Raw genomic sequence first — 13,974 nt, 5'->3', positions numbered from 1 at the left:
AGGATTTGCATTTGAATACAAAATGCACAAGGTGGGATCACTACTTTCACTATATCTAGAAAACACTAGACAAGAACAAGAAATAAACAAGATCCACAAGTGGTAGGGAAGACACCGGGAGTTGACACAAACCTTGGCAAGAGAAATGGCAAATAAAAACAAAAGCCAAAGTAAAGATGATCAACAAATTCTACCACCCATAAGTGACTACCAATTGTCAGAAGACAAGAAGTATTTGGAAATAATTCCCGGTGGTAGATAACAAGGACATCCAACATCATCTTCACAACAAACACAAGCAAATTGCAACTTGTAGAGCTAGCATGCCACCTAGGAACAAGATAATCTACAATATCAATTCTAGGTGACAATATCTCAAACGTACACATTTTCTAGGCTTGTAACATGCACTTAGCATATTACTCCCCCATAATGTGATACCAATAAGAACTTAACAAGAGGAAATAAGAGGAACAAACAAGAGATAATTAATGGACTATTTAGAATTTGAATTTCTCATGAGAGATATACCACCTAGCGACTAGATAATCTTGTAATATCAATACTAGATGGTATTCCTCATGTACACACATTTATAGGATTGTGAGGTGCACAAAGCACATCACTCCCCCAAAATGGGATGTTCCATTAATCTCTCACACGAGCCAACTAGGATACAAACAAGAAGCATAAAGGCTCAACACACGACACACACATACATGGTGTGCAAACCAACACACACATACTTGATTGCTCAAGATAAGCAAGTTGGAATCACAACATATACAAACACATGCAAGGAACAAAACCAAAACATGCAAGGGGGCAAGTAACTTTCAATGTAAGCAATTTTAAGTACAAGTTACCGCAAGGAGGCACATTGGATATAAGATATAAACTTGATGATTCAATTGACTTGGCTTGAGACAATAAGAGTGATGAAGTCCCCTTAATTCTTCATAATGTAGCCAAGTCTCCAATGCCCTCCAACAACCCCTATTGATCAAGTTTGAGCTTGTTGGTCCCCAACCAAGTTGGGTCCTAAGAGGTTAGTCACAATAGGCTTGGCAACCCAAATGGTTCTTTTCTTGACACCACTTTGAGTACCAACAAACTTGGCAAACACATTGCCAACCTTATCCTTCCCAAGAGCATCGATATCATCAATAATAATTGGGTTGGATAAGTTACCACTAGTGCATGAAGAAGCGAGGTGACCTTTCTCACGACATAAGTAGCAACGTCTACTCTTCATTTTCTTCTCACTTGATTTCTCAACAAGAGAGGCATTAACTTGAGTCTTCTTGGGAAGTGGCCTTTCTTCAACTTGAGGTTGAGCATGAGATTGAACTTGTGGCCTCTTCCCTTGTTGCTTGTTACCAATGGCATTCTACTTCAATGGGAAATATCTAACATGATGCCCTTTAATTTTGCACTTGAAGCAAATAATCTTGGCCGAATTCTTGACTTGTTTTTGGCCCTTCTTCTTGTTGCTCTTGGACTTCTTCTTCTTCTTATTGGAGTTGAATCCAAGTCCACCTTTGTCATTGGGGGATTTTTGCACACTCAAGATATTGTTGAGTGTGGATTTCCCTTCATGACTCTTTTCCAAGTCTTTCTTCAAAGAAGTGACTTGGGCCTTGAGCTCTTTGATTTCCTCTACATGGTTAGTCTCAACAAAGTACTAGAGGAAGTATAAGCTTCATCGTTAGAGAAACAAGGCAAGGAAAGCAATTCATCACAAGATGTACCAACATTGTGAGTAGATGAATTACAAGGACTAGCACATGGCAATATAGTATTTTGACTAGAAGTGGTGCTAGTATCAACATGAGGCTCACTAGATGTTACCTTAGCAATCATGGCCTCATGAGCTATCTTTAGCACATTATGGGATACTAGAAGATCGTCAAGAGAGCTTGAGAGCTTTTCATGGATTTCTTCCAATTTCCCATAATTGCTAGATAGCAACTCAAGTTGAGCCCGTAGCTCAACATTCTCCTTCAAAATGGATGCTTCACAAGTAATAGAATTAGTAGCACAAGCATCATCATTAACAACAAGAGGAGAAGGCAACTTGGCAAGCTCTTTTAAATAAGAATCTTCAAGTTGAGCATGAGACTCGGTGAGTTTGATGAGCTCACCCTTGATGACCCTTGAGCCATTTTAGAGGTGCTCAAAATCCTCAAGGAGTCTAGCATGAGCAACTTCAAGCTTAGCATTTTCAGTTTCAAAAACATTGGCCACCTCAAGAGCTCTATCAGTAGATTCCTTCACTCTAGACAATTCTAGAGCAAAAGTCTCCTCAAGAGATTCCTTGGTGGTTTGTTCAAGTTCAAGAGCTTGAGAAAGCTCCGCAATCTCATTAGCATAATCACGCCCATGACCTTCCATTTTATCAATGGTGACCTCATGCTCCTCAAGACGAGATTCCAACTCATCAATATATTTCTTGCTCTCAATAGCAATGGACATAATTTCCATGAAGTTGGAACGAGCAATTTTATTTTTATGAAGAGCTTTAAAAACCATTTCCCCCTTAATTTTTAAGGAGGCAACATTATCATTCTCTTCATCATTATCCTCATCATCATTAGCATCAACATCATCATCAAGAGACATATTGGGGTACAAAGTAGGATATACCTTTGACGCCTTAGCCATAAGGCAAAACGCAATAGATGATGATGTAGGATCCCTTGAGGCACCATTAAACACCACATCTTGTTCCATGGAGTGTTCGGTTTCCTCTACATTGTTAGCACAACAATTCGAGGAAATAGATGCATTTTTATCATGGCAACAAAACATAGCAAGCATATCATCATGATATTTAGTCAAGCAATTTCTACATGATATGCAAGGACTATCAACACAAACATGTGAAACATTTGGAGTGCTCGAAGTGTTAAAGCCCAAAGAAGGAGCATTGCAATAATATAGTGATGAAGGATCATCCACAATAAGCATACTATCATCATTGCAATGACCAACACTACTCACCATATCATTACCTTGTGGCAAACCACATGTAGATGAAGTAGAAGAAGTTGAGAAGACTATATGACCGGAGGTGGAGGGAGAACAACCATCCCCACAAATCTTGGACACACCATATTTATCTTGAAGCTTTGTCCATAACTCATGAGCATCCCGGAACGACAGGAGTTGAAATATAACTACATTGCTCAAAGCATCGAAAAGCACATTAGAGGCTTGAGCATTGAGATAAGAGTTTTTCTCATCCTCTAAAGATAATCTTTGGGGATCCTTTGGAGGAGAAAAACCCATATCTACAATTCGCTCTAAATTTGGGTCCATGACCCTAAAGAGATTAAGCATGCGAATTACCCAAACATCAAAATTTGTGCCATCGAAACTAAGAGTGTCAGAGAATCCTAATCCTCTAGTCGACATCTTTACTCTCTAGGCGGTTTAGCCCAACAAAGAGAGACGAGGCTCTGATACCAATTGAAAGATCGAGGATGTCGCCTAGAGGGGGGGTGAATAGGCGCTTTAAAATAATTACAGTTTAGGCTTGAACAAATGCGGAATAAACCTAACGGTTAATTTGTCAAACACAAAACCTACAACAACTGGGCTCACCTATGTGCACCAACAACTTATGCTAAGCAAGATAAGCAACTATGTGATAGCAAGATATATGACAAAGAACAATATGGCTATCACAAAGTAAAGTGCATAAGTAAAGGGGCTCGGGTAAGAGATAACCGAGGCATGCGGAGACGACGATGTATCCCGAAGTTCACACCCTTGCGGATGCTAATCTCCATTTGGAGCGGTGTGGAGGCACAATTCTCCCCAAGAAGCCACTAGGGCCACCGTAATCTCCTCACGCCCTCGCACAATGCAAGATGCCGTGATTCCACTAAGGGACCCTTGAGGGCGGTCACCGAACCCGTACAAATGGCAACCCTTGGGGGCGGTCACCGAACCCGTACACTTTGGCAACCCTTGGGGGTGGTCACCGGTACCCGTCAAATTGCTCGGGGCGATCTCCACAACCTAATTGGAGACCCCGACGCTTTCCCGGAGCTTTACACCACAATGATTGAGCTCCGAACACCACCAACTGTCTAGGGCGCCCAAGCACCCAAGAGGAACAAGCTCAAGGGTACCAAGCACCCAAGAGTAATAAGCTTCTCAACTTGTAACTTCCACGTATCACCATGGAGAACTCAAACCGATGCACGAAATGCAATGGCAAGGGCACACGGAGTGCCCAAGTCCTTCTCTCTCAAATCCCACCGAAGCAACTAATGCTAGGGAGGAAAATGAGAGGAAGAACAAGAAGGAGAACACCAAGAACTCCAAGAACTAGATCCAAGGGGTTCCCCTCACATAGAGGAGAAAGTGATTGGTGGAAATGTGGATCTAGATCTCCTCTCTCTTTTCCCTCAAAAACTAGCAAGAATCCATGGAGGGATTGAGAGTTAGCAAGCTCGAAGAAGGTCAACAATGGGGGAAGAACACGAGCTCAAAGGATTAGGTTCATTGGGGAAGAAGACCCCCTTTTATAGGACCTCCCGAATCCAACCGTTATGTGCTCAGGTCGTGCACAAGCGGTACTACCGCTTGGAGGAGCGGTGCTACCGCTTAGCACGGCCAAAACAGCCCAAACGAGAGAGAAAACACGAGATTTTGGTCCGGGGCGGTACTACCGCTTAGGAGCCACGGTAGTACTGCTCTGGAGCGGTACTACCGCTCAGGAGCAGAGGTAGTACCGCTCTGGAGCAGTAGTAAAAAATTACATCCGCTCTAGTTGCAGTAGTACCGCTGCAGCCTTTACCAAAACAGCCACAACTTTTGCAAACGGACTTCGAATTCAACGAAACCAAGTTTGTTGGAAAGCTAACGACATGGGCTAACACAATATTGATAGAAATATCAGGAATAAGCAAATGAGAAAAGTCCCATAAGAAAATGGTGAGAACCCTTCATCGGATAAGACCGGTAAAACCTCCAACACTGAAAACATCATAGAAGACGCACGCGAACTCCGTTTTCGATGAACTCAAGCTTTTCATCAAGATGACCATAAGCTCTAAGACTCAAAAAGATAACCAAACAAGAACCAAGAAACATGATGCAAGGATGCAATAGTTTGAGCTCTCTACCAAAGATACGATCAAGCTACCAACTTGAGAGCCCCCTTGATAGTACGGAAAACGATCCTATAACTCGGTCTCCCAAATACCACCACAAGACCGTTAAAATAGAAAACCTATCAAGGGAAAACCTTTGCCTTGCACATGGTCCACTTGAGCTAGATGAAGACGATCTTGACTCCCTCAAGTTGGACCACCTTTCTTGATTGCGTTGGCTCGATGAAGACTAGATGATTGCTCCCCCATAGTTCACTATGGGTGAGCCACTCTTTGGCACATATTCACAAGTCCATTGACACCACAATGGATGGCAAGATTCAAGCACTTGATCTCTTTGTGATGCTCCACTTGAACTTGCACACGGCAATCTTGATGACGATCACCACTTGATGTCATCCTTTCCATGGGTTGTATGATATCTTCCTCTTGACGCAAGCCCATGGATACGCACCTAACCCCACATACTACTCTCACATAGACCATGGGTTAGTACATGAAGTGTAATGGACAATGCTTACCATACCATGGGATCACTTGATCCCTCTCGGTACATCTTCTACGCTTTGTGAGTTGATCAACTTGATTCACTCTTGACTTAGTCTTGATCAACCTTGAATCTTTGCAACTCTCTTCATTTGGATGATGTCTTGAAGGTAAACATGAATGATCACACAACCTTATTCTTCAAGACATGCTTGCAATAAGCTCAACACTCGCATGACCAATCTTTGGATAATTCCTTAATAGCACCTTGGTCAACTCAAAAACTCCTTGAAACCAACACATGGACTTCAAGAAAAACTTATGGACAAATCCTTCAAATACAACTCAAGACAACATTAGTCCATAGAGATTGTCATCAATTACCAAAACCAAACATGGGGGCACCACATGTCCTTTCATACTCTATTCAACACTTACTATTCTATTCTATTCAAAACACCTACATTTCCTAATTTTCTATTCTATTCAAAAGACCTATATTTATTGAAAATTTTCCACTCTTTTCAAAAGACCTACATTTACTGAAAATATTCTATTCCATTCAAATAATCTACACTCCATTGTTTTCAAAAAGCATTAAAAAACCTACATTCTACAAGAACAGAGGGAGTAGGCCGGGATGGAGGGAGGCAGGAGGGAGGAAGGGAGGAGGGAGGGAGTAGGCCGGGATGGAGGGAGGCAGGAGGGAGGGAGGAGGCCGGGATGGAGGGAGGGAGGAAGGAGAGAGGGAGGAGGGCGACGAGAGGAGGGAGGGAGATACCTCGGCGGCGGCTGCGGGCGACGATGGTGGCAGGAGAGAAAGCGAGCAAGAGAGTGTGAAGGGAGAGTGAGGGCGAGGTAGTGGAAGGGTCCGTGGAGGAAGACAATAGGCTTGGTTTAGCAGTAGCGCGGGCCCAAGGTCAGCGCTAGCTACGGCCAAGCCTACTACCTGTAGCACGGGCTTTGGGCACGCACTGCTGCTAAGAGGGGCCGGGGACCCACGCTACTGCTGGGCCTGGGCTGGCAACAATAGCAGTGGTTGTTACAAACCAGCGCTACTGCTAACAGGCTTAGCACTAGCGCGTGCCGAAGACCCACGCTGCTACTGTTGCCAACTCATGGGGGCATTCCGGAGCCAACTTACTAGCAGTGCCAGATTGGTGCGCAAGCACTACTACTAGTTGACACCTGCAGCGCTAGTGTTTTGCCCCCGTTACCATTACTTGTCGACCTATAGGCTTTTCCCTAGTAGTGAAGTCACCACAAGAGCCTCATAGTCATCGAGAATGTCTACTCCCACTGAACGAACATCATTGGAAAGCCTGGAATAAATCCAAGGAAAGACGAGCACCAATGTCAAGTCTAAGACTTGAACCCTGGTGGCTGGTTCCACCGAACGAAAGAAATCTAACCATCAGATCTACGCTCAGTTCACAGTGTTCTTGAAGGCTAACAAAGCCACAATCATCATGCTCCGCAGGGTGGAGCCATATGTTGCATATGGGTATGTTACAAGTGTACATTTTTTATTGTGTTGGTACATGATACATGCCTTAAATATTTAATGATTGAATTGTTGTTATCATTATCCAACTTTGATTAGATATGTTTTTTATCCATTTTTGGAGGCTGAAAGTTTAACACTTTGTGGGTACTGTAGTCTGAAACTAATACTCTTTCTGAATCAACCCTTGCATTTGTTAAGCTAATCTTTACAACAAGTTATATGCCATGAATGTTTGTACATCCTGACGTGAACTAGTCAAGGATATTTGTGTGTGTGGGGGGGGGGGGTGTTGGTACTTCAAGAGTTTGTGATGTTTTGCTTGTAGCTAAACAAATAGAAGCATTATCTTTGTAGGTGCCAAAACTAAAGAGCGTTAGTTGATCTAGGGCCTCGTATCTAGTGCATTTGGGATAGCTCGTGCATCAGTGTATTCGTTGATTGCTCAGCCGGTCCAATGAACACCCTACACATGGGATCAAAAGCAACACAAAGTTGTAAAAACACGCTCGTCGCTGCTTGATCTAGAAGATAGGTTATGCAAGGCTCAACAAGTAAAGGATTCCTTTGACCAATAACAAGGTCATCAAGGAGGTGAGCAGTGGATTGCATTATTGTAACTCCAACCATTTTGTTTGTCTAATTGTCAGGGTCTTAGAAAGCACAACATCATCTGCATTGGGGACCTTGTCCATGAGATCTTGATCGTGTGCCCTCACTTCCAGGAGGCCAACAACTTCCTCTGGCCAATCAAGCTGAAGGCGCCGCTGGGAGGCCTCAAGAAGAAGAGGAACCACTACGTCGAGGGTGGTGACGCTGGAAACCACGACAACTACATCAACCAGCTCGTTAGGAGGATGAATTAGGTTGATCATCGATCATCCCTTATATTCGGAAGATGGTTTACTCGTTAAGCCTGCTTTACATTAGGAAGTGGATGGTGGATGCAGTTTTGATATTTCGGAACCATGATGCATGTTTGGAAGAATCTGACTATGTGGTGGTTTCGAGACCGTGTTTAATGACTCCTCTTATGTGCTGCGAATAGGTTTCTTGCTGCATTCAATCTGTATTTTTTTCTTCTAACTTATTTCCCGTGTTTTTCTGATTCGGCTGGAAATCCCATCACCATTCGGACTAACAAACATCAAAATGGAAAATGAGAGCAGCTTCAACCAAACATCTGTCACAGATTAATGATGACCAACCAACCATACACTGGAATAGCTAAAGAAGAGATTGATGAAGCATGTGCATGCCCTGGCAACCGTACATTTAAACTGCATAGGTCCATGGAGAATATATATGATACATAGTCGAGTGGTCGGACTCCTCATCCCCACTCAAATCCCCTCTAAGAGCGAGAATGGTTCGTCCTCTAGTCTAGTATTAGAAAAACTAGAGGTCACATGGCAACATGCCGATGAGCAGAATTGGATTAGGAGGTATGAGGGAACACATCCAACCTTTGCTTTACGAGGTGCCAACTAGATCACCTCCTATTGCACACAACGACTTTGCAAGATCAGTGTTTTCAATGGAGAGGCTGCCACACATACCGTCAGTCCAAACTTTCTTTGCGCCTGCATCATGCAGGGATGACATCAACTTGCTCGTGCCGAAGGTGGTCTGATCGGTCAGTGTTGATGTGTGTGCCTAGATCGACTCTTAGTTGTTACTTGTACCGGCTTTTGCAACTGTCAACCTGCAAATTTGAAATAGTACAGAGGTCTGGTTGTCAACGAACCGTCAATGGGCTAACAAACTGAATTTTGGCGGTGAATGTCTGCGAATTTTGGTGGTGAATGTCTGGTTAGAGTACGTAATGGGTCTAATGGACCCCGTTAGTCTTAGGGTTAATTAGAGATAAGAGTCGCTTGCTTAGGGGTCACGTAAGCCTTGCTTGGGAGTCAAGTAAATCTCTCTATAGGAGATGTATCAATCTAATCAAGCAAGAATTAAGAAGGAAATCCCTTCCCTCTTGCCCGGCCGTGGGTAGAAAGGCCCCCGGCCGGCCCTCTAACGCCCTCCTTCTAGCAGCGCCATAACAATTTGGTATCAGCTAGCTTCGGTTCGATCATGTCTTCACCGCCGCCAAGTCCGTCTCTTCCGCTGCCGGTCACCTCGTCGCCTCCGGCGACCACCACGACCGTCACCCTGCTCCTGCCCGTGCTGGGATCCTCCGTCGCGCCCGCCCCCGCCGTCCTCACCCCGGAGGTGGTGTTCGGCGTGCTGCGGGACCTAACCCAGGCGGTCCAGGAGATCCACCTATTCTTGGGCGGGTCCTACGGGCCGCCCCCGGCTGCGCCGCCCATCACCGGGGTGCCGCTGCCGCACCAGGCAGCCTTCGCCACGCTCGCCGGGCCGCTGCAGCTGCCATCCATCGCCACCATCGCCCATCCCTGGCTGCAGTGGCAGCCGCTGCTCCTGGCGTCCTCCGCCGCGCCCGGTGCGACACCGCAGCAGCCGCTGCAGCTGCAACAGCCACCGTCGGTCAGCTCCGCCGCCCAGTATCGGATGCCCTACGACAGGACTGCGACGACCTTGTTCCCATCAGCGCCGCCGCCATCCTAGGGCGTCCACATCCAGCAGATCAAGTCCCCGCCGCCGCCGTCACCTCTTCCGTCTTGGATTGCTACGCGCCACGTGTCGGCGGCGGTGAGGCTGCAGGCTGCTGCGCGCGGCCTCCTAGTGCGTCGACGTGTGCAGGAGATGTGTGGTCTGCAGCTGCTGCTCCTCCAAGTTGCCCTTCGCTATGCAAAGGACCTCGGTCTCGTCCGCTGCGTCGGGGATTTTGGGCATGCGGTTTCCCCCACGGGCGGGAGGCATTGCTGTTTTCCCCATGGGCAGCGACCTCAAAGTCTGCGACATCGGCGGTTGGGGGGCGCACCCCTCCTCGACATTCTCCATCGCAAGCCCTCCACGCTTCCCTGTGCAGTGTAGACCAACAGCCATACGCATGCACTCCTTTTGTCCAGGTGGTGTCCATGGGATCCAGGTGGCTGTACACAGATGGTTATACACATGCACGTCCAAAATAAAGCATCACATTCTATTTCAGGTTGAGAGTAATAACACAGGCCGAGATGTAAAAGGCTTGTTTTTAGGTGTTAGGTTTGTGTTGCATCGAGTCATGGTTATAAGTTGGTTAGGCTGCAGCTCGCGGACAAGCTGCATGTCAAGGTGGGGTGTAGTGTTAGAGTACATAATGGGCCTAATGGGCCCCGTTAGTCTTAGGGTTAATTAGAGATAAGGGTCGCTTGCTTAGGGGTCACGTAAGCTTTGCTTGGGAGTCAAGTAAACCTCTCTATATAAAGACAGGAGATGTATCAATCTAATCAAGCAAGAATTAAGAAGGAAATCCCTTCCCTCTTGCCCGATCGTGGGTAGAAAGGCCCCCGACCAGCCCTCTAACGCCCTTCTTCTAGCAGCGCCATAACAGGCGGTGAATGTCTCCTATGTAATTTATTTCATTTTAGAAATATTCTAAATAACTTAAACATACAATGAAGCCTAATTTACTAACATGAATAATAATTTCCTTCATACTAATCTATGTATTATTCCCTCCTTCAATTTTTTTTTGAAAAATTAGCTCTTGCGTGTAAAAGTCTTCAGTGACCTATGGTTTTGCGATTTCATAGAGATTTATATCCCCGTTGTTTGTAAGAGCAACAGACCAATGACCAAACATTTTGTTTATCTGCAGTGGAGATTGATAAGTAGAACTAGTTTTGGAAACACTAGCCAGCCGATAGCTATAGGCCCTGTTTGGTTCAGCTTTTATCGATGGATTCCGCTGCCACACAGCAGAATCTGAACCAAAGGGCAAACCCAACAGAATCAGATTCCAGAAATCCGCTGCCAAAATCTGAACAAAAAGCAGAAGCAGCCCAGGACATGCTTTCGAAAATCTGATTCCGCTGCGGGCCAAAATCTAAAAAAGCTGTATCAGCTGGTTTGCCAAATGACCTATATCTTTTTCACATCAGATTTTCCAAAGCTGTTTTTCCACAACAGATTTTTCACAGCTGCTTTTAGAAATCAACAGCCGAACCAAACAAGGCCATATTATAGTCCCTCCGTCCGAAAAAACTCATCCTAAGCTTGTCTTCCAAATGGATGTATGTAGCACTAACTTGGTGCTAGATACATTCATTTGAGAGACAAACTTTTTCTGTTGGAGGAAGTAGTAGTCAGCTAATTAAAGTTTTGACCTTAAGCCGGGCATGCCACATGGAAAGAAGGAAAAAGAAGTCCTAGTATGAAATTTGCTAGTTTGTTCTGGCTTGGAAGCTGCCGTGGACACCAGTTTCATAGTATGACACAAGATAGGTTAGCTGAGAGCACCATTAATAAGAAAGTACATCGTTTCATTTCCTTAAACAACAATGACCCAAGATTAAGTGCACAAGTGCGATGAGTTTAGGCGAACCAACCTGTGGTTCGATGGTTAGAGGGACTGTGGTATTCCCAGCCCACCAGGGTTCAAATCCTGGTGCTCGCATTTATTTCTGGATTTATTTCAGAATTTTCGATGATGCGCATTCAGTGTGAGGAGACGTTCCCGTCAACGACGAGGCGCCTACGGTGACTTCATAAATCTCAAGATGATATGCCGGCTCAGTCTTTCGGAGGTGCTCATAGGGATAAGGTGTACGTGTGTGCGTTCATAGGGGTGAGTGTATGCGCGTGTTTAGGAGCTTCATGAGAAAGCATATCCCATTATCGCTAGAATGTACACAACCCAGACAAGACATAGAAAGGAATCTTTAGTTGGCTAGTCTTCAACAAAAAGGAAATTAGCCCAATCAATGTGACGGAAGTCCGACAAGACGATCCATGTTTCCTAAATATCTCTTGGACACGTTCGCATAGGGAACTGCCAGGTGCTCCGATCGGTGTAGAGTATACTATAAACAGAGTCAGGACTACATGAAAAGGCAATCTGCAATGGAGATTTTTTTCTTTGTTTCATAAAAGCCGATAATTTTTAAATGAGTCAATTATCCTTTTGCCCTCAGTGGTGTTCTTGTGCTCAGTTTTGCCCTCAGATATGAATTGTGCTTCGTTTTGCCAGTAGTCCATGCGCAGCTACTTTGACGAGGCCAAACGGCTAGATTTTAGTCCATTCCGTCTGCCGGCGTTAGTGGTTGCGGGTCCAGAGCTTACACGTGGGACCGTGTGGACGTGGGTCCAGAGCTGACATGTGGGCCCGTGCAACAAAATTCCCAAATCATTCGTAGGGTTCTAGCCCGCCAAATCGATGCCCGCTCTGCCCATCAGCCGGTCGGCCGTCCTGCGCCGCCGCCCCCACCTGCGCCGCAGCCAACACGTGCCCTGCCACCAGCTGCACAGCCTGCTCCGCCGCTACCTTCCTGCGCTGACGCTCCACCGCTACCTGCTCCGCTCGCCACCTTCCTGCGATGCCACGGGTGGGGCGCCAGCCACCTGCTTAACCCGTGGCGCGGCCTCCTTCCGTGTTCCCGGCCGGAGCGCTCAAAGGTGGGGGGCTGGTGGACCTGTTTGAACAAGGAGGAAGAACCCCAGGGCGAAATGGCGAGCAGCAGCGACCCCGCAGTATTTGGCGAGGCAGGGATCAGGACGGAGATCCGCCGCGTCCACGACTGGGTTCCCAAGGGGTAAGTCACGCCTCCTGTTTAGATTGAGTTTAGTTGTGCATTTGTGCAGTAGATTTGAGTAGGTACCCCTCTGTTTTTCGTCGGTTAGGATGTAGGTGATTGTGTCTCTGTTTTGGGTACCCCTCTGTTTTTCGTCGGTTAGGATGGAGTTGTGGTTTGCTTTCTTGGTGCACATTAGAAGGGACCGGTACATGTTCAATGCAAAGAATAAGAAGAAATTTCAAAGAGGTTTCGAATATCGGTTGCCAATGGCTAGTAATTGGAGTTTTAGACAATTTGGGAAGGTAATTTGTAGCCAATATCCTTGGGTTTGCTTGATGAATAGGTATACAAATACTATGATGGGGAAAAGAAATGGGTGACAATTAGTAATGATGAAGAGCTGGCTACCATGTTTGCTAGGCATAAAGAGAAAGAGAATTTTCATGTGAGGCTGCAAATTGATGTGCTTGAGCAGGCATTTGGACCTAGGATGGCGGGTGCAACATCTCAGGGAGAACCAAGTCGTCGTAATGGCATCTCTAGCCAGAACAATTCAGTTAGTGCATGGCGACGTGGTGGCTCGACAAGCGTGGGCACCGGCAGTAGGGTCCCCCTTGAAGTGGAGCCTGATGAATACAGTTCTGGGGTTGATGAAGAGAAGCTATAGTTCGATGTTATTCAGAATTTATGACGGGCACCTCGGGTTGAAAACCAAGATGAGGCTCACAATGCAGTCCGTGTGGATGATGACATGGTGGGTGAGTACGAAGACCTTGTAGCTGTTGAATGGGACCCTTTGAACCCTCATATGGAAGAAGGTACCATTTTGCATACATGACTGAGTGTAGAAATGCACTTGTGACATATTGCATCAAGATAGAACGTACTTTCAAAGTTGACAAAAGCGATCAAGTACGTTACAGAGTGCACTGTCCGACTGAGGGTTGTCCATGGAGGATGCTCGCATCTAAAATGCGAAATAACATGAATGTTCAGGTCAAAGTGAACCCTTTTAAGCACACATGCCAGGAATCAACCCTTAGGAAGGATACAATCAGTAGAGCCAAGTCAAGATGGGTGGCAGAAGAAGTAAAGAAGTGGGTGAAAGAAAACCAGCAAGTGGGTCCAAAGGAATTGCAGAAGAACATCAAAGACAAGTTCAAGATAGATTTACCATACATGAGGTTGTTCAATGGTAAACAACATGCTATGGATTCTATTTATGGTAACTGAC

At 45.7% G+C, this 13,974-nt stretch overlaps 1 pseudogene; it reads left to right on the top strand.

Annotated features, from left to right (window-relative positions):
* Positions 1 to 6,416: 6,416 nt before the first annotated feature.
* Positions 6,417 to 13,974, top strand: part of LOC119310391 — a 29,535-nt pseudogene continuing 21,977 nt past the window's right edge.

This window comes from Triticum dicoccoides, chromosome 5B, assembly GCF_002162155.2.
Source record: "Triticum dicoccoides isolate Atlit2015 ecotype Zavitan chromosome 5B, WEW_v2.0, whole genome shotgun sequence".
Taxonomy (NCBI): Eukaryota; Viridiplantae; Streptophyta; class Magnoliopsida; order Poales; family Poaceae; genus Triticum; species Triticum dicoccoides.
The sequence above is the reverse complement of the archived record's forward strand: the minus strand, read 5'-3'. Positions and strand labels throughout refer to the sequence as shown.